This window comes from Oreochromis niloticus, linkage group LG10, assembly GCF_001858045.2.
Source record: "Oreochromis niloticus isolate F11D_XX linkage group LG10, O_niloticus_UMD_NMBU, whole genome shotgun sequence".
In the NCBI taxonomy this organism is placed as follows: Eukaryota; Metazoa; Chordata; class Actinopteri; order Cichliformes; family Cichlidae; genus Oreochromis; species Oreochromis niloticus.
In genome coordinates, this window is record NC_031975.2 from 32,118,295 (window position 1) to 32,138,235 (window position 19,941).

A 19,941-nucleotide genomic window follows, 5' to 3' on the forward strand; every position below is an offset into this window, starting at 1 on the left:
GTACAAATACTTCTTACTCTCTGTACTTGAGTATTTTACTTTTACTCCCTACATGTTTAAACAAATATCTGTACTTTCTACTCCTTACATTTTAAAACAGGCTCGTTACTTTGAGCTTTGAGGGGAGTTATTATTTCACGTCCCTGCGAGCCTTCAAACATTAAACTGTGCAGCGCTGCTGTTGTATTAATCACCAGGAGATGTAACATACAAAGAGATGAAAGAGGTAAAACTGTGTGCTATAGTCAGGGCTTAAAATGAGCCAGTGTTTTTATTAAGTGTGCCTATCTAACAGCACTTTTCACACTTCTGATTTGTCCTCCTTACAACCTGGTAGATCCTGATGTCTGCTCTCAACTGACCCGGCAGAAGTGCACTCAGTATTTACTTCAACTGAAAGCTGTTGGCAGTTATTTTCAGGTGGTGAATTTAAATGTATGGGAATGACAGAGCATTCTGATTGGCACATTAACTTCAGGTATAGTTTTCTCTTTCTCTTCAGAAAACGGGTTGTTCAAATCTGGGCAGTTGAAATCAGTTGATGACTTTTAGAATGAACTTTTCTGATTGGATGATTAGAATTGAAACCATTTACCTGTTTGTTGTGGATTCTCCCACATTTCAACTCATCTAAGCTAATTTAATATCACTGTTTTCAGTCTCTCTCTCTCACACACACACACAGATCCATGCACACAAAAAACTAAGGAATATTCCCCATTCATTTGAATTGCAAAGCGTCTAAAAAAAGGCACAAACCGAGGGCAGTTTTGCAGCCCTACCACTCAGGCATTTTTTGTCGCAGACTTTGGACTTTTATTGACTAAATCCGTATTTTGATATCTTTTGTTTTTTTTTCATAAGAGCAGTTTAAGTTTTATGAAGAATTTGATTTTTCAGGGAATTTTCCTGCCACTGAATGATCACATGATCTGCTGTAAAGCCTGAGAGTGAAGAATATTAAGAAAAAAATGTCTCCCTCTTTCTTTCCCTCCCAAACCCTTTAGCCTGTATGTATAATATATACATCAAACCATGGCTATCGTTGTCTTCTTTCATCCAGTGTCATTCTCATTTAGATGGGATTTAAGGTTTTCTCGCAAATGCCATCAAAGCACAGCCTCCTCCATCCAAGTCTCTCTTAGACAACAATGTTAACTCCTGAATTTCGGCTGAAAACCAGAGGGAAAGGCTGCCTTTATATTGTCACCGTGTCCACATTATAAACTCTACAAGCATGAAAATTCAGTATTTGGTAGATTAGAAGTTCCTGCCACAGAAGGTAAAAGAATTTTCTAGATACGACTTATAGTTCTCCCTTGGGAAGCATTTGTTTCAGAGCTTAAATCCTGTTTTCCTCTCTCTGTGTCTGACCCCAACTGCAGTGTGTGTGTGTGTATGTCCCCTCCCCCACCTGCCACTCACCGGAGTTACTATAGTAACCGGCCCTCACACCTGTGTACTGATGACTCTGTATTTAAAACTCAGCAGTACTTTGCTCCAACCATGTAGATCAGACCTGGTCCGTGGGCCACACCCGGCCCTTTATGTGTCCTTTTGTGGCCCACGTGAGGCCAATAATAAATTACAACTAGATAGATTAATGAAATATCTGTAGTGCGTGCTTTTATTTTGAAAAGTGCTACGCTACTTCCACATTGACGTATATGCATGATGCGAGCTTTGAGTGAAGGTCAACAGCAATAAATGATGTTACTCTCAAGATGTCAGCACACGCTAAGAAAAGAAAAGTTGATAATGACTGTCGTGTTTTTAACAAGACATGGACTGCCAAGTACTTGTTCACAGAAATTAAAGGTAAAGCTGTGTGCTTGGTCTGTGGTACTCAGGTCGCTGTGTTAAAAGGTTACAATTTGAATCGCCACTACACGACCAAACATGAGGATAGATACAGAAATCTGTCTGAAAAAGAGCGTGCAAGGGTGTCTGATGCTTTGTTAGCAAAACTGCAAACCCAACAAGGACTTTTTACCAAACTTCACACCACCAGAGAAGCAGCCGTTCAGACAAGTTACGCAATTTCTCACAAAATCGCCAGGAACAGTAAGGCATTTTCTGACGGAGAGTTTATTAAGGAGTGCTTATTGGACTCGGTTGAAAAGGAGGAAAACATGACACAAGTCATTGTATTGTTACACTTCTATAAACTTCTTGTTTGTTGATTTAATCAAGTTTAAATTACACTGATTCGGTGGTTGTTTTTGTTTTATTTGATCTATGCATGACAATTTCACATAGCATAGCCCAATATAAATATTTACAGAATTTTATTTTAGTTTTATACTTCTGATTACCAGTACCAGCTGTTCTTAATATATAATTTAGTGAATTTTACAATGGAAGAAAGTTGAGCAGACTTAGGTTCAAGTTGTCGTTGAAGTGGCCCTCTGACACAGCTCGGGTTTCTCATGTGGCCCCTTATAAAAATTAATTGCCCACCCCTGACGTTTTCTGACAACTGACCCAGCAGTAGCATAGTCACACTCAAAATTTCTGAAGAAAGTTTTGCTGTCTAGTTATTTTTCTACTTCTTCTGCTGCTGCCTGAAATTTTGCCACAAAACTCGTCCAGCAGCTTTGAGAAAACCTTCACATGTTATATTGTTTCGTGCTGCTCGACCGGGAATGGTGTGTTACGACGTTTGGTAGCAATTTGTCCAATGTTTTCGTGAAATTCCCAAAAACCTAACAAATTTCTCCCCATTCGTTTGAATGGGAAAGTGTCTAAAAAGGCTTTGGAGCCCTACCTTTCCTCCATCAATCATTTACGATTTTCACACATATGCCATCAAAGCACAGCCTCCTCCATCTCCACAATGGCTCCCAAATTTCAGCTAAAACACTGTCATCACGTCCATGTAATAAACTACAAACATGAAAACTGAGTATTTTGAAGACTGGAAGTTGGTTCATGAAAACCTCTGCTGACATCTTGTTGAATACAGTTGTACACATTCACAAAGAGCAGCAGGTCAGCTGATCACACTGTGCACACTAAGAAAATCTACTGGAGCTCTCAATAGAAACAACTGATTTTAGGCATCCTCCACCTGCCAAATCCACTTTCTCTTCCCTACTCATTTTCCTGTTTAGAGGCAAGGTCACCCTCCACAATTTAGGTTTTGTTTTTGTTTTTTTGAAAAAAAAATTCTCTCTTTTTCTTAGCTTGAATAACTTAAGTAGAACATCAGCAAAGTCTATTTATTAGTATTGAATTTAGATTGCAAAACAGTTTGTAATTCCGTCTACAAATGTCATTTTATTATTACGTTAATTTAGCACAAGGATCCGTTAGCTTTGCACAAAAATGGTTAATGGAATTGTCATTCATGAAGCTGCTTTTATGTTCTTAGTACAGAGCCGGTACTTTTTCACTTTTACTTGAGCAAAAAAGTTTAAGAAGTACTTCAACTTTTACTGAAGTATTTTTTTAACACTGATACAGTGTTAAGACCACCTGAAAAATTGGCAAAAAATCCTATTTTGCATGGTTGGGTCTTAACAAGGTTCCAAGTAACCCTTCAACATGCAACAAGAAGAAATGGAAGTGAGACTAAACATTTTTTGAGCATGCAATTTATTGAAAACAACTCTTGAACTGAAACAGGCTGTTATACAGCAGATCAAATGTTTGCAGCCCTACCAGGGGAACATGCATGATGGTCCAAATGATGTTATTCTCCTGGAAGAAGTCCCTTAAGCTGCAGCATTGTGTACTGTAGCATTGTCCTGTTACCACACAGACGAGGGCCCTGAGTCATGAGGGATGCTCTCTGCAAAATCTGGATATAGCCAGCAGCTGTTTGACGCCCCTGCACCTCCTGAAGCTCCATTGTTCCACTGAAGGAAAAAGCACCCCAGACCATTATGGCGCCCCTTCCAATGTAGCGCGTAGAAAACATCTCAGGTCGGATCTGCTTGTCATGTTAGTAACGTTGGAAACCATCAGGACCATCAAGGTTACATTTGTTCTCATCAGAGAATAAAACTTATTTCCACCTTTCAGTGTCCAGTGTTTGGTGCTCTCGGTCAGTCCAAACGGTCAGTTCTGTGGCGTTCAAGGAGACGAGGCCTTTGAAGACGTTTTTTTGTTTTTGAAGCCCTTCAGTCTCAGATGCTGTCTGATGGTTATGGAGCTGCAGTCGCACCAGTAATGGCCTTTATTTGCGTTGAGGATCGAGAGTGTCTTGACAGACAGCCAGTTGGATCCTCCGGCTCAGTGCTGGTGAAATTTTTTTGGAGTCTTCCACTTGACTTTTTTGTTCCATAACCCTCAGGATCATTTAAGAAAATCCAAATGACTGTCTTACTGCGTCCCACCTCAGCAGCCATGGTGTGCTGCAAGAGACCCTGCTTATGCAGTTCAACAACCCGACCACATTCAATAAGGGAAAGTTTTTTTGCCTTTGGCATCAGAACATCATGACAGTGTGACTACCTGACAGAAAATGACAATGAATCCCCATTTGTGCACAGATTTGGCCTTTTAAAGGAATGTGGTCCTAAACCAGGGGTGGGCAATCTCAGTCCACGAGGGCCGGTGTCCCTGCAGGTTTTAGATGTGTCCTCAAACCAAGACAGCTGATTTAAATGGCTAAATTAGCTCCTCAACATGTCCTGAAGTTCTCCAGAGGCCTGGTAACGAACTAATCATGTGATTCAGGTGTGTTGACCTAAGGTGAGATCTAAAACCTGCAGGGACACCAGCCCTCATGGACTGAGATTGCCCACCCCTGTCCTAAACTGTTTACTAGGCTGTAAAACAGCCTGTTTCAGTTTAAGCGTTGTTTTCAATAAATTGCATGCTCAAAACATGTTTTGTCTCACTCCCCTTTCTTTTTGTTGCATGTTGAAGCTCGATTTGGAACCTTGTTAAGATCCAACCATGCAAACTATGCGATCAGGACTATATCTGTACTTCTACTTAAGTACAGAATGTCTGTAGTTTTGCAACCTCTGGCGACCGCAAAACGGCACAATAGGGAGAGACACTAAAGTGCATTTCACACAAGCTTCCATGGTAACTACTCACCTGGCAGTGCATTATAAGCAGAAAAAGCCCGTGAGTTAAAGCCAGCTTGGGGCAAACAGCAGTCTTTTTTTTAACGAGACCAGTGAAAAAGTCACCAAAAGCATCTGAAGATTCATTCAGAGCTGTGAACATAAAAGAAGTAATAAATAAAATAAAATAATTAAATTTTTTATTTATATAGCACCTTTCTAGACAGAATCACAAAGTGCTGCACATAAGATAACAAATAATAAAAGGGTAAAAGGGTAAAAATGACAATATAAAACAGGCAGAAATTTAACCAAAAACAGTTTTAAAAAGGTGAGTTTTGAGTTGTTTTCTAAAAACACCTACTGAGTCCACAGTTCTTAATGTTTGAGGGAGAGAGTTCCACAGTCTCGGGGCCACGGTGGCAAAAGCTCTGTCACCCTTAGTTCTCATCTTACTCTGTTTTATAGCAAGTAAGCCCAGATCAGATGACCTCAGGGACCTGCTGGGGACATCGGGCTGTAGCAGATCAGAGATGTAGGCTGGTGCCAGTCCATGTCAAATGTCAAGACCAGGATCTTAAAATGGACTCTAAATTCAACAGGAAGCCAGTGTAGCTGAAATAGCAACGGTGTCACATGTGAATACTTGGAGAATCTTGTCAAAAGCCTCGCTGCAGCGTTCTGCACAACCTGCAGACGATCCAGAGAACCTTTGCTTAGACACATAAACAGCGAGTTACAATAGTCCAAGCGTGAGGAAATAAATGCATGTATAGCAATCTCCAGTTCAGAGCGAGATAAAATAGGGCTTAGCTCGGCCACATTTCTTAAATGATAAAAACAAGACCGAACCAGAGATTTCACATGCCCATCCACTGTAAGAGTCGAGTCAAAAGTGACAATTCCTGATAGAGGATTTAACATACACAGAAAGAGGACCAAGGGCTTTCACTATCTGGGATACAAATCTGTCCAGAGCGCATATGAGGACTTCATTTTTCCCCTCGTTGAGTTGGAGGAAATTTGCAGCCATCCAACATTTGATAGAATCTAAGCAGTCATTTAAAAGCTGAAGCTTAGATAAATCCTGGGGCTTAAAAGAGATGTACAACTGAATATCATCAACAGTGATAAGAAATGTCCTCAAAAGAGCCCAGTATATGCTGGAGGGGGAGAAGATACATTAAGAACAATAAAGGCCCCAAAACCGAACCCTGAGGGACACCACAAGTAAGGGAGGTAGAGGATGACCCAAAATCGGAGACCACCACAGAAAAAGATCGGTTATGTAGATATGAGGAGAACCACTCCAAGGCAGTACCCAATACACCAACCCAATGTTTAAGCCTTTTGAGGAGGATGTGGTGGTCAACAGTGTCAAAAGCCAATGTTAGGTCCAACATAAGTAGGACCGAGCACCTTCCTGCATCACTACTCATCAAAATGTCACTTCAGACCCTAAGAAGGGCTGTTTCTGTGGAGTGAGCTCTGTGAAAGCCGGACTTAAACTTATCAAAAATGCTATGTTTGTCCAGAGCTGCTATAAGCTGCTTAGCCACAACCTTTTCTAGAAGCTTAGCTATTAACGGTACTTTGGAGATTGGTCTTTAGGTGCTCCAAAGAGACGGGTCTAGCTGAGGTTTTTTTAAAAAGTGGGAAAATAGCAGCGTTTTTAAAATAAACCGGAACTGTACCAGACGCCAGTGAAGAGTTGATTAGAGTGAGCACAGATGGACCAATAACCTGGAAGACATTCTTGAATAATGATGCAGGTACAGTGTCAAGAGGACAAGAGGATGCTTTCACTGAATTCACTAGTTTTACCAGCCCGGTTAGTGAAACAGGAGAGAAAGTATCCAAATGACAAGAGCAGGGCAAGAAAACCTGTTTGATAGAGAGGTTTTTAAAGGCGCCATGATGATAATTGCAAAGACTCCGTTCAAAGGCCAGAAGAATGGTCCTGTTGTCATCTCCACACGCTCTGATGTGCAACTGCAACGCTTCAGTCCTGGTCATCACTCAGGTTCTGTGTGAGGATTTTTTCATATTTCATAAAGACATGAAAAGCCTGTGAGATACACGGACACTGTATTTTTTGGCTTGCTACTTCTTTTCTTCCCTGGTCAAGTTTCCTCAGATTTTTTAAGGACACACTGCACACTATGCTGAGATATGCCAGGTTTGGGATTATTAGCTCTTTGTGAATCACCTAGTTGGTGCAAAAATACTGTTTTATGTTAAAATTTGTTATTTTGCTATTTTCACAGTTTCAACTAAAGAAATGAGAACAAATGACAATTTTTTGTGATAACCTGCTAGCAACGAAGAGCCTAAAGATTCAGCTTAAAACTGGTTCTTTATTAAGGACTCTTATGTGCAGGCAATACTGGTTCTTCCCTTGAGTTGAGGTTTTTTTTGTTTGTTTTTTTTTTCAGTTCAGTGAGGTAAAAATTTTTTAAAACAAAACAAAGCATTCCTCTGAAAATGGTCAGGTACAAGGAAAAAACCCCTGGGGAACTATTGCTCCAGACCATTTAAAAAAAAATTAAATGCAAAAACTTAGGTATGATTAAAGACTTTTGAACATTATTGTATATATAACCATCCAACCTATCCAATCCTATTTTCTCCTGCTTATTCAGGTCTGGGTCATAGGGGCAGCAGTCTAAGCAGAGATGCTCAGAGCTTCCTTTCCCCAGCCACTTCCTCCAGCCTTTGAGAGGGTACCCGCACGTTCCTAAGCCATTTGAGAGATATCGTCTCTCCAGTAAGTTCTGGGTTTGTCCCAGGGCCTCCTACTGGTAGGATATGCTCACCTAGGATGCATCTTAGTCAAATACTCGGTCAACCGCAGCTGAACCTCTGCCTATGACTGCCATCCAGTCCACAAAGCACCAAACAGCCCCTCCTGCAAGTGGTGGGCCTGCTGCATTGCCAGTGCACTACATTATATACATATATTATATATAATATATATATATATATATATATTATATATAAGCTTAGATGTTCTTACCATTCAGCTGACTCCTCAGGACTTGCCTGACCCTCTGCAGGTATTTGGTGGTTGCAGCCTTTCTAGCGGCCTCTTCATGGTTCCCATTTGCCTATATATATATATATATATATATACATATATATATATAGAATACCTGCCTCAGTACTACATGGAAGCTCCTGTCAGGCATCATATCGGCTAAGATGAACAGGCACATGGGTCAATACATGAGCAGGGCACAGAAAGGGATTGGCAAGAATACCAGAGGCACAAAACACCAGCTACTGGTAGACAGAACAGTCAGCTGAGACTGCAAGACCAGACTGACCAACCTGTGCACTGCCTGGATTGATTACAAGAAAGCCTATGACTCAATGCCCCACAGCTGGATACTGGAATGCCTAGAATTGTACAAGATCAACAGGACCCTAAGAGCCTTCATCAGGAACTCAATGGGGATGTGGCGTACAACACTAGAGGCCAACTCCAAGCCCATAGCACAAGTCACCATCAAGTGCGGGATCTACCAAGGAGATACTCTGTCCCCACTGCTGTTCTGCATAGGCCTGAACCCCCTCAGTGAGATCATTAACAAGACTGGCTACGGATACCGACTACGGAATGGAGCAGTTGTCAGCCACCTCCTGTACATGGATGACATCAAGCTGTATGCCAAGAGTGAACGAGACATCGATTCACTGATCCACACTACCAGGCTATACAGCAATGACATTGGAATGTCGTTCGGACTGGAGAAGTGTAGTCGGATGGTAACAAAGAGAGGGAAGGTAGTCAGAACTGAGGGGATTGAACTACCAGAAGGCAACATTGCAGACATAGAGGAGAGTTACAAGTACCTGGGGATCCCGCAGGCGAATGGGAACCATGAAGAGGTCGCTAGAAAGGCTGCAACCACCAAATACCTGCAGAGGGTCAGGCAAGTCCTGAGGAGTCAGCTGAATGGTAAGAACAAGATCCGGGCCATCAACACCTACGCCCTGCCCGTGATCAGGTACCCTGCTGGGGTAATAGGCTGGCCAAAGGAGGAGCTAGAAGCCACTGACATCAAGACAAGAAAGCTCCTTACCATGCATGGAGGGTTTCACCCCAAGTCCAGCACCCTGAGGCTGTACGCTAAGCGGAAGGAAGGGGGCTGGGGACTGGTGAGTGTCAGCACCACAGTCCAGGATGAGACAAGAAACATCCACGAATACATCACGAAGATGGCCCCAACTGACCAAGTGCTCAGTGAATACCTCAGGCAGCAGAAACCCAAGAAAGAGGAGGGAGACGAGGAACCATCATGGAAGGACAGGCCCCTGCACGGTATGTACCACCGGCAGATAGAGGAGGTGGCTGATATCCAGAAATCCTACCAGTGGCTGGACAAAGCTGGACTGAAAGACAGCACAGAGGCACTAATCATGGCAGCACAAGAACAAGCTCTGAGTACAAGATCCATAGAGGCTGGGGTCTATCACACCAGGCAAGACCCCAGGTGCAGGCTGTGTAAAGATGCCCCAGAGACAATCCAGCAGATAACAGCAGGGTGCAAGATGCTAGCAGGCAAGGCATACATGGAACGCCATAACCAAGTGGCCGGCATAGTATACAGGAACATCTGTGCCGAGTATAACCTGGAAGTCCCGAGGTCAAAATGGGAGATGCCCCCAAGGGTGATGGAGAATGACCGAGCTAAGATCCTGTGGGACTTCCAGATACAGACGGACAAAATGGTGGTGGCTAACCAACCGGACATAGTGGTGGTAGACAAACAGGAGAAGACGGCTGTAGTGATCGATGTAGCGGTTCCGAATGACAGCAATATCAGGAAGAAGGAACATGAGAAGCTGGAGAAATACCAAGGGCTCAGAGAAGAGCTCGAGAGGATGTGGAGGGTGAAGGTAACGGTGGTCCCCGTGGTAATCGGAGCACTAGGTGCGGTGACTCCCAAGCTAGGCGAGTGGCTCCAGCAGATCCCGGGAACAACATTGGAGATCTTTGTCCAGAAGAGCGCAGTCCTGGGAACAGCTAAGATACTGCGCAGGACCCTCAAGCTCCCAGGCCTCTGGTAGAGGACCCGAGCTTGAAGGATTGACCGCCCGCAGGGGTAGGGTTGCAAAGGGGCGGAAAATTTCCGGTAAATTTCCGGAAAGTTTCCGGTAAATTTCCATGGTAAGTTAAGCTTGGGAATTTTGGAAATATTTCATATTGGAAACTTTCCATGGAAATAAAGGGAATTATGGAAATTAATGGGAATTTAGGAGAACTAACTGGGAATATATTATTTCCAAGCATAAATATAAACAGAAATCATAAGAAAACCTCCATGCAAAATGTTTTCAACAGATATTTCAACAGATTTATTTGTAAGTACAGTAGAATAGAACACGTTTCAATAACTTGTTTCATGGATGAATAAAAACAGAAATGTTGAGTTCAATATTACCATCCCCTAACCCCGCTCATTCAAAAATGCCCCCTGTCCAAAAATCTCCACAAAGTCCCATTCAAATGGTTAAATGAAAAATGCCACTTATCCCCCAAAACGTCCCATTAAACATGCAAATCTTCCTTCAAGCAATCCTCTTTTCTCATTTTTGCTCAGTCAATAGACTCTTCCTGGACCTCATCATCATCCAACATGTCCACTTCCTCAGCATCCAACTCTGAGTCTTCCTCTTCAGTGTCACTTTCCAGCCTTGTTGAGGATGGCTCTGTGTCAGGCTCAAAGAGCCGTAGGTTTGTCCGAATGCCGACCAGCTTTTCCACTCTCACACTTGTGAGCCTGTTGCGAACCTTTGTGTGGGTGTTCCCAAACAGTGACCAGTTGTGCTCGGAGGCGGCTGATGATGGTGGGATTTGGAGGAGGATGGAGGCTACAGGTGCAAGGGCCTCAGATTCACATAGTCCCTTCCACCAGGTGGCTGCAGATATGTGCTGGCATGACTGCCATATTCCATCCCCTTTCCAAAGGCCTTGCTTTGTTCGATACTTTGCCAAACTGCCTAGAACTTTGCCTTTATCGAGACCCAGGTGGTCAGACATGGCTGTAATGACCGCATAGGCACCGTTGATCTCTTCCCCAGAAAGTATGCCCTTGTCATATTTGGGGTCCAGCATGTATGCTGCTGCATGCACTGGCTTCATGCAGAACTCCCTCCGCTGTTCCAATGACTTGACCACAGCCGTTTCCTCTGCTTTCAGTAGTAGGAAGTGGGCAGAATTGTCTGGATTTCTTCTTTGATTTCTGCAAAAAGGCACTGGACATCTGACAAGATGGCACCATCCCCCTCTATCTTCGCTATTGCTGCTGCAATAGGTTTGAGGATTTTCTGACTGCTAGATACTCTTTCCCAGAACACATCATCCAAGATGACCTTCTTGATGTCACTGTCAATGCCTACAGACTGGGATATGGCCATTGTTAAGGTTCAAATATTGAGGAGGAATCCAAAATAACCACAGATCCGGGCTGGTGCAATTAGACGACATTTTAATGTACACACGTGCGGAGTCCAAACACTGTGCAGTGTTGAACTACCTTACAATAGTCAGACAAAGGTTTTATAGGGTTGGGGTGATACTGCTCCCCCCCCCCCCAGACACAATACAGCATACGTCAATCCAAAACCACAAATGTTCTGTCAACAACTTTTAACATAGTTTTAAAAAAGAACATTGTCTTCGGCTCGGTGCTTCCCCTCAGCTCGTCTTCGCTGTCGCTTATCTCTGGGACATCTGGTGTACTTCCTGGAACAGACTAACAAGTACGCACCCCAACTTTGCAGTCGCAAGCAAAACATAATTAAACTCTTACCTATATAAATGAGTCTATCTAATATGTGTGTATGTGTCAGCTTCTGCTGCCCTTTGTTTCACCTCTCAGCTCCCCAGCCAGACCTTGTAACCTTTCCACTAGACAGAAGGCCAGCACAACTGAAACTATGTGTGTGTATGTGTGCAATAATCTAGACTGATATATAAAATATATAAAACAAATGTTTCAATCCAATACAACTACTTAAAGCTTAATCAAAGATAAATGCATAAAAGACAATAGCATCATCGAAACTGCTCCTCAGAATTATTGCACTGAGACTCTGCTTTCGGTTTCACTTCTGCAGAAGCATGCCTTGCAGAAGTGTTTCCTGTCTCATTTTGGCACAGAGTTACTCTACGTGGGGGCCTTTTCTTTCACCATGCAGTCTGCATATAAACATTTAAGATTATAAATTCAACTCAACAGTCTATAAGTGGTTCTTCTTGGACCTGTAATAAAGACTAATATAATACCAATATATTTGAACATCTGAATGCATCTGGATGCAACATCACTATTAATAATGAAATGATAATGATGATTATACTAATAGCAGCAAATAATAGCAGTAAAATATTTCTCCTCTTGACACCATCTCTTGCAGAGACTCCTTTCCCTCCAGAAGGCTGTCAAACATGATAACAACACCACCCCATCGCGTTATGCTGGGAAGCTTCAGTGTAGTACTCTTGTTCTTTTCCTTCTGCTTTGACAGAAATGTAGCGGAAGTTACTTGTTTGCCTTTAACATATTTCAGAACTTGCTTCGCTCTCTTATTCAGAGTGTCCATTGTTTTTAGTGCCATTATGTCTTTTAGGAGAAGATTTAGTGTATGGGCAGCACAGCCAATAGTAGTTATATGAGGGTAGGTCTCCTCCACATGTGCCCAGGCAACCTTCATGTTGGCTGCGTTGTCAGTGACCAGTGCAAAAACCTTATCTGGTCCAAGGTCATTGATGATCACTTTTAGCTCATCTGCAATGTATTGGCCTGTGTGTCTGTTTTCCTTTGTGTCTACACTCTTGTAGAACACAGGCTGAGGAGTGGTGATTATGTAGTTAATAATTCCTTGTCCCCTGATATTGGACCATCCATCAGAGATGACTGAATGTTAGATGGCTGCTGGTCGGAGAACATTCAAAAATCTCTTCCAGTACACATTGGATGTCAGCATCAGGGGTGAGCCAGTTGCATAGATTGCGCGAGCAAAACACTCATCTGCGTTTTTCTGGCTAGTGTCATCCATAAAATCAAAGAATCCTCTGATGCCAGAGGGACCAGGAGCTGATGAGTGGGTATCTGACTCTGATACAGCTGAAACAGATTCATTTTCCCCTTGAGTGGAACTCCTGGCTGCTGCATGTGTTGGGCCTTGAGGAATTTTTTTGCACTTTGCAATGTGCTGCTGCATTTTTGTGGCATTCTTCACGTATGTCTTATCACAATACTTACACATATATATACAGATTTCCCTTGTACATTAGCTGGTGTAAAATGTCTCCACACATCAGATAGCGCACGTGGCATTTTTCTGTAAAATAAAACAAGAGCTTGTAAAAATGCTAATGCAATGCAAGAGATCGTAATAATACAATTGCAATATGATAATAAACAGATATAAATAGTAAGGCTAGCTAAACAACTGGAATGATCTTCAAAACAAAACAGCCAAATGAGGAAGCTAGCATCTTCTTTATGTTATACTAGCTGTGGCTTATTTAGCATCTAACAGATGCTAGCATTTTATTTAGCATCTTATCAGATTGCTATCTACCAGATCAATACATTTTATGTGATATTCACAATTTAAACATTTAATGAATATATTTTCCCATAATATCATCAAAACTTACCTCACTTGTTAAGTCCACAGGCTCAAATGTGTGCCTTCAATACTCAATACAATTACTACAATTTGTCCTTCAGGCTCAAAAGTGTGGTCCATGTGTACATGTGATGGAGGCATGCACAGTGCCAGTAGGTGGTCTCAATAGCCATGCAGCAAGCATGTGCTCTGTACATGTGATTAAGGAATGGCATGGATATTCAAGTGTATTTGAATTGCATTTGTTTGTTTTTGTCAATATTATGCTAAAATATACTTTGCTCAACTATATTTAAGTTCCCTAAGAAGAGCCAACCTTCAATTTTGAAAATTCCCAGTTTATTCCCATAAATTCCCGTTAATTCCCGTTTATTCCCATGGAAAGTTTCCATCTTTGAAAATTCCGGGAATTTTGCAACCCTACGCAGGGGCGAGATGGGTGTTTTTTTTTTTTTTTTATGTCAAATCTTGATATAAATACCCAGTAATCATATCTGTCAGATAAAGGTGGTAGAGTAAAAGAGGCACTATTTCTGACTGTTTCAGATGTGGACAATTTCAGTGGATGAGTGGAAAACAGCTCTGACAGCCATTCTGAAGCAGCTAGAAAACCCACAGTGTGACAAAATGTTGAAAATTCTGAAAATCCCCAAACAAAGGAAGACTGCTAAGTTCAGAAAATGGCTGCCCCAAAAAATCATTGAGTACCACGGACTGGAAAGATCTATCTGGAAAATCAGAGATGCAACGGATCAGATTCCAAGGAGGGATCAACCAGTCCAGAAACTGCTGCTCCCCTTCGTTGAACAACTGAAGAATGGACCAAAAACTGAGGGTGAGTTCACATAGTTCAGTGTTCTTTAAGCCACACTTCTAGAAACAGGTTTTGAGCTTGGAAAGAATCTCAGGGCTTCAATGGTCAGTTCCAGCGACAACATTGTAAGTCAAAGTTTTATTAAGTGCTTTCTCAGCTCAGCAGAGACATGATTAGATAATCCAATCCAATCCAACTTTATTTATATAGCACTTTTAAAAACAACAAAGTTGACCAAAGTGCTTTCCAAAACATGAGTAAAATAAACAATAAGATATACAATAAATAAGATTAAGAAAGTAAAAAGATTAAGAATGACCAACAGCTGACTAAAAACTGACTACAAACTGACTCTGATAATACTCCTAAAAAGCCTTTGAAAAAAAATGTGTTTTTAAAAATGATTTAAACCTTTCAAGTGTTGGGGCTGACCTAATATGGAGGGGCAGTTTGTTCCAAAGTTTGGGGGCCACAACAGCGAAAGCTCGGTCCCCTCGGTGTTTCAGTCTCGACATGGGGACAGATAATGGCGGTCAGGTGTGCGAGTCAGCCTCTCCTGACACCACACCCTGAACCCACTGCTCCACCCCTCACCTGCAGCTGACCCACTAAAAAAAAAAGCACAAACATGAAAATTGCAAATATGAGTGTGAACAGGTGTCTGTCGCTCTGTGTTAGCCCTGCGTCAGACTGGTGACCTGTCCAGGTGTGTCCCACCTCTCGCCCCATGTTGGCTGGGATTAGGCTCCAGCTCCCTGAAGATTACCGATTGATGGACGGCCTACAATTTTTTTTATAATTTTTTCCTAAACTTGGTATGTTTAGATGATCCATAGCCTTCCCTTTGGATTATATGCCAGTATCATTTAGGGATGTCACTATAACAATTTTTTGAGTATTACACATTTCTCAATAGGAAATCCATATCAAACCAAAACAAACCAAAATGTATATTAATAAAACTTTGGTATAGAGAAAAGTAAAATTTAAAGTGCAGAGCAAACAGTCTAAGTGTCGAATGATTATTCATTGAAAACCATCTATTGATATATTCAACCTTTTAAAATCTGTGTTCAACGTTTTAAAATGAAATTTTCAGGGAAGAAGAGGAAACGTGGTGAAGGTGATTCAAAATCAGCCGACAAGGAGCCTGAAGTCGGTACGTAAAAACACCTAAAGGGGTCACATTGGGTCCGCTGTAGTTTTAGACACTTTCAATGTGCGTTGGAGCTTCCATGAGATAAGAATTCTACCATTACCTACCGTCATGAGCTCTGGGCCGTGGCCAGTGAACTCCTCCCCAGGCTCGCCTCTTGGGGAGTAAATTACATTTAAACAGCAGAAACTCATTTGCCCTTTGTAAGTTTTACCTCAAAACAAAAGTAACACAGTTTCTTCTTTTAAAGGTCAGTGGAAAAGCTTCCAGCCTGACAAGGTAAGAGTGAAATCACCAGATCACATTCATCCAGATAGACACATCTGTTAAAGCAAAGAAGTGGAATATTCTCTGATAGGTTCGTAGCTTGAACCCACTCGCTGGAACGTTGAAGGCAATGTAATTACACAGCAAGAACAAGACACAAGTAGGCAACGTTCTTTGTGTTACTCATGCATGAGGAGGCCTGTCTGGAGCAAAGTGTCGTTCCACCCACTTGACCTCCGTCAGACTCTCAGCCAGGTTCCCCATAGCACTCCTTTTATTGTGGTTACATGAATATGCATAGGTTCATTAACATATGACATCTTACATAGGTATACATGTGAACAAAGAATACCGTGTGTGTGTGTGTGTGTGGGTGGGGGGGGGTGTCAAGATGTGACCCCTTGAAGACTCCCCAAAGCTGGTGCCAGGAGTCTAGCGGTCCATCTAAACAAAAGACTCTTATGCTTAACCAGATACAGAGTAGGTGTCCTCCTATACCATAAAACAATAAGACAAGGCACGGCCTCTCCCATGTTCCCAAGATGTGGGTGTGAAAGCCAGAGTGCTCTGGAATGCACACAACGTGTGTCTGCAGACTACTAAGGATCAAACCTCTATTAATCTACAACTAATTATAAAACTCTAAGCATATAAGAGTAGATATTTCTAAGCATAAATGACAATCAACAATACAAAACCTAACATTCTCGATGGCCCAGTCAGTCACTGATCTTAACACAGCTGAGTGTTTCACTTGTTGAAGACTAAACCTCAGAGAGAAAGGCCACCAAACAAACAGCAGCTGAGAGCGCTGTGTCACGAGTTCAAAATATTGGGGATGGATACAAGAGGAAAACCAAAATAACAACACTGGTCCGGCCGGGTCAAGTCAAACGATGATTTTAATGAACACACGTGTGGGAGATGAACACTGCACGCAGACAGCATCAGATCTCTCACCGAAAACCACACAACAATAGTTTTTATGAACATCAGGGTATTGGAACGCCCCCTCATGCGTAAAGTAGGTACAATACAATCAATGTTGACAACTTTTAACACATTAAAAGAACATCTTCTTCTTCCCGAGGCCAGATCCTTCCCAGTAATCTTCTAACTCTGCTTATCCCCTGGAACAAACAGTCTCTCCTGCAAGCATAATCAAACAACTACAAGACCTTGCAAAATATTATTTAAATATTTGAACTCTCCCCTCTACATGAGTTTAACTGCTGCTTGTGTGTGTGCGTGTGTGCCTCGACCTCAGCATTCACTCTGTCTATAAGGACAGAGGCCAACTCTGCATGTGTGCAATAACCTAACTGAAACCATACATGTAATAAATGTTCTAATCAAATGCCACTACTCAAAGCTTAATAAAAAGAATATAAATGAATAAAGGATAATGATGAATAACATGATATATGTGTTTTGTAAGCATGTGCGGCCTTCTACGCTCTACGTCACTTCACTCAATAGATCAGCCAGACATCCCGCTGACTGTAGCTTTTAACCCTTACTGACGTGAGCACAACTCCATAATAAGCACCAAGCGGCAATATGTATAAAGATGATCATGGTTACACCTGTAATGAAAGATTATATGATTATACCAACACCTGTAAATAGAAGATTAACTTGAGGTTATAACAATCACTGTAATACAAGCGTTAATGTAATGTCAATAGCTTCAATAAATGCTTTAATGCAATGCTTATTATAGGATTCCGATGTAATGATAAAATAACAGTAAAATATCTCTTCTCAGCTGGCAGAGCAAAAGGAGGAAACCCAGCATATGATGAAGAGTTCAAGACTTCAGGCTGTCATCGTCAACAAAGGGTTTTCCACCAAGTATTAGAAATGAACATTTTATTTTTACTTATTTGTCGATTACTTTTACGCCCTGAAATTAAGGGATTGTGTTTAAAAAAAAAAAAAAAAAAAAAAATCAAAGCTGAAAGTCTGCACTTCAACTGCATTGGAGTCTTTTCATTTAAACTTCACTGTGGCGATGTACAGAACCAAAACGAGAAAAAAAAAAGTTATAAATATTTTTGGACCAGACTGTATACCCAGCACTGGCAGGGTGACGCTATGGCAACCATTTATTATTCAGCTTATATTTTCTTTCCCTGCACATGATCTTGTGTTTTAGTGTTTGTGCTGGTTTTCTCAGACTGTTCCCACTCTCATATTTAAACCTTAAAGAGGTCAGTTTTAGAGCCCTCCTCGTCAACCAAAATATTTCCAATCTTATATCCTGGGAGGGCCTTTTTTAAAATTCTGGCTCATTACAGGATCATGATTTTATTTTGGCGGGGCTGCAGGAATAAGTTTATGCTTTAATATTAAAAACAAACTGGTCTGAGTGCCAGGTTAGCTCATGGTGTGAGCAGATCACCGTTTACCACAGAGGGTGAATGCAGCTGTCCGGGTTGGATTCAAACCTGCGGCCCTTTGCCGTCAGCTCTCTGCCATCAGATCCAATAAAAGGCAACAACTACCTCAAAAGATAAACCAGAGTGCCCGCTTGGTTTTCCCCTCAAACGTCGTTCTGGTTTAAATATCTGACAACTGAAATATCTGATCTGCCAGCTCATCTTTTAACTTTGTGATGGTGGTTTGTTCAGGCTGCACTTGGTGGACCATTGAAGCCCAAAAAGAATAAGACTGGTTTCAGCGATCCAGCTCCAGAGGTAACTCCAGCTGCTTCCAGCCTCAAAGTCATGTTCACTTTATTTATGTAGCTGAACCAAGCTCAGCCAACACTGATGAAAACACCGTCTGTAATAAATGTTAAAGACAGAGCTTCTTATCTTTGTGCAGGTTCAGAGTGCACCCGTCCAGACCGGGAGAATTGAAATCAAATCCGTCTCAGCCATCAATAAAAACACTGCTCGGGTTAAGGTGGAGGTGAAGAAGCAGCAGGAGTTCTATGTGTCAACTCAAAAACTGGCAGAGCTCCTCGGTTATAACATGGAGGACGGGGTTGAAGGCAGAATCAGTCGTGCCATGCCAATCTCAGCAGAGGCTAAAATGCGAGAGGATCAGATTGTAGAGATTAAAAAAGTATTTTAAGAAGAACTCGTTTGTACATTTTTCCTGTCTGAAACAATAAAGCTCAGTTTTTCTGGTCATGGTTTAATTTGAAGGTTGGTTTGTGGGGTCATTCTTCAGAGGCGCCATCACCTGACCAACCACACGTAAGCTCAGGACAGAAACCGTGCGTCCTAGGGTCAGGGACCAATAAAGAACGAGCTCTGTGGTGAGTTCAGGTTCCACGGAGGACGTCAGTCTGACGGGGACACTCGTGACGAGGACGAACAGGCTTAATATTCTCAGCGAGGTCACGTTGGAGCTCTGACAGGCATTAAACCCACAGCTCTGGTTCTGCTGTGGCTTTAATGTCTCACCTGTGCAGGTGAAACAGCTTCACTCATGACCCAGTGTGTCTGCTGGGGTTTGTTTTTTTTAAGCTAGGTTTGTTACAACGTTTATTCACAGCTACCTTTAGTTGATCCCGAGTTCAAAAAACAATGAAACAACCTGTTTATTTCTACTTGACTTTATTAAAAATATCAAACATGAGGAAAACAAGCAGGCACACACACACACACACACTCTGCAGCATCGCTGAGTGAACGACAGTTTCAGACAAACAGTCCAACCAATCTCACTTTGAAAAACAAAAACCCCAAAACAACATCGTTGGCGTTCATCTACAACAGGAAAAAAAAAAAAAAAAAAAAAAAAAAATGAGTAAGCAAAGAGTTTCACTTCCAAAGACTTTGCATCCAATCTGATAATAATCGAGGGATAAAAACGACCTGATATTCACGTTTGATTTCCAAAAATATACAATATTTATATAATTACAGTGAAATCTCGGGCCGGCGGCTCGCTTTGGGAGGAAACTCTTTACTTTAAAACTGCGACACTAACGATCTGAGTTACATCCACACAGAAACACACCTACAAAAATAGAGCAACATTTTACACATCCACCGCCGCCTGCTCTGTGATCACAGACGCTT

At 41.9% G+C, this 19,941-nt stretch overlaps 1 long non-coding RNA gene across 1 annotated transcript; it reads left to right on the forward strand.

Annotated features, from left to right (window-relative positions):
* Positions 1–15,580: 15,580 nt before the first annotated feature.
* On the forward strand, positions 15,581–19,866 carry LOC109203793 (uncharacterized). The gene is made up of 4 exons (XR_003221831.1): positions 15,581–15,640; positions 15,888–15,916; positions 18,538–18,603; positions 18,734–19,866. It is a non-coding gene; the product is annotated as an uncharacterized LOC109203793 (long non-coding RNA).
* The last annotated feature ends 75 nt before the right edge of the window (positions 19,867–19,941 follow it).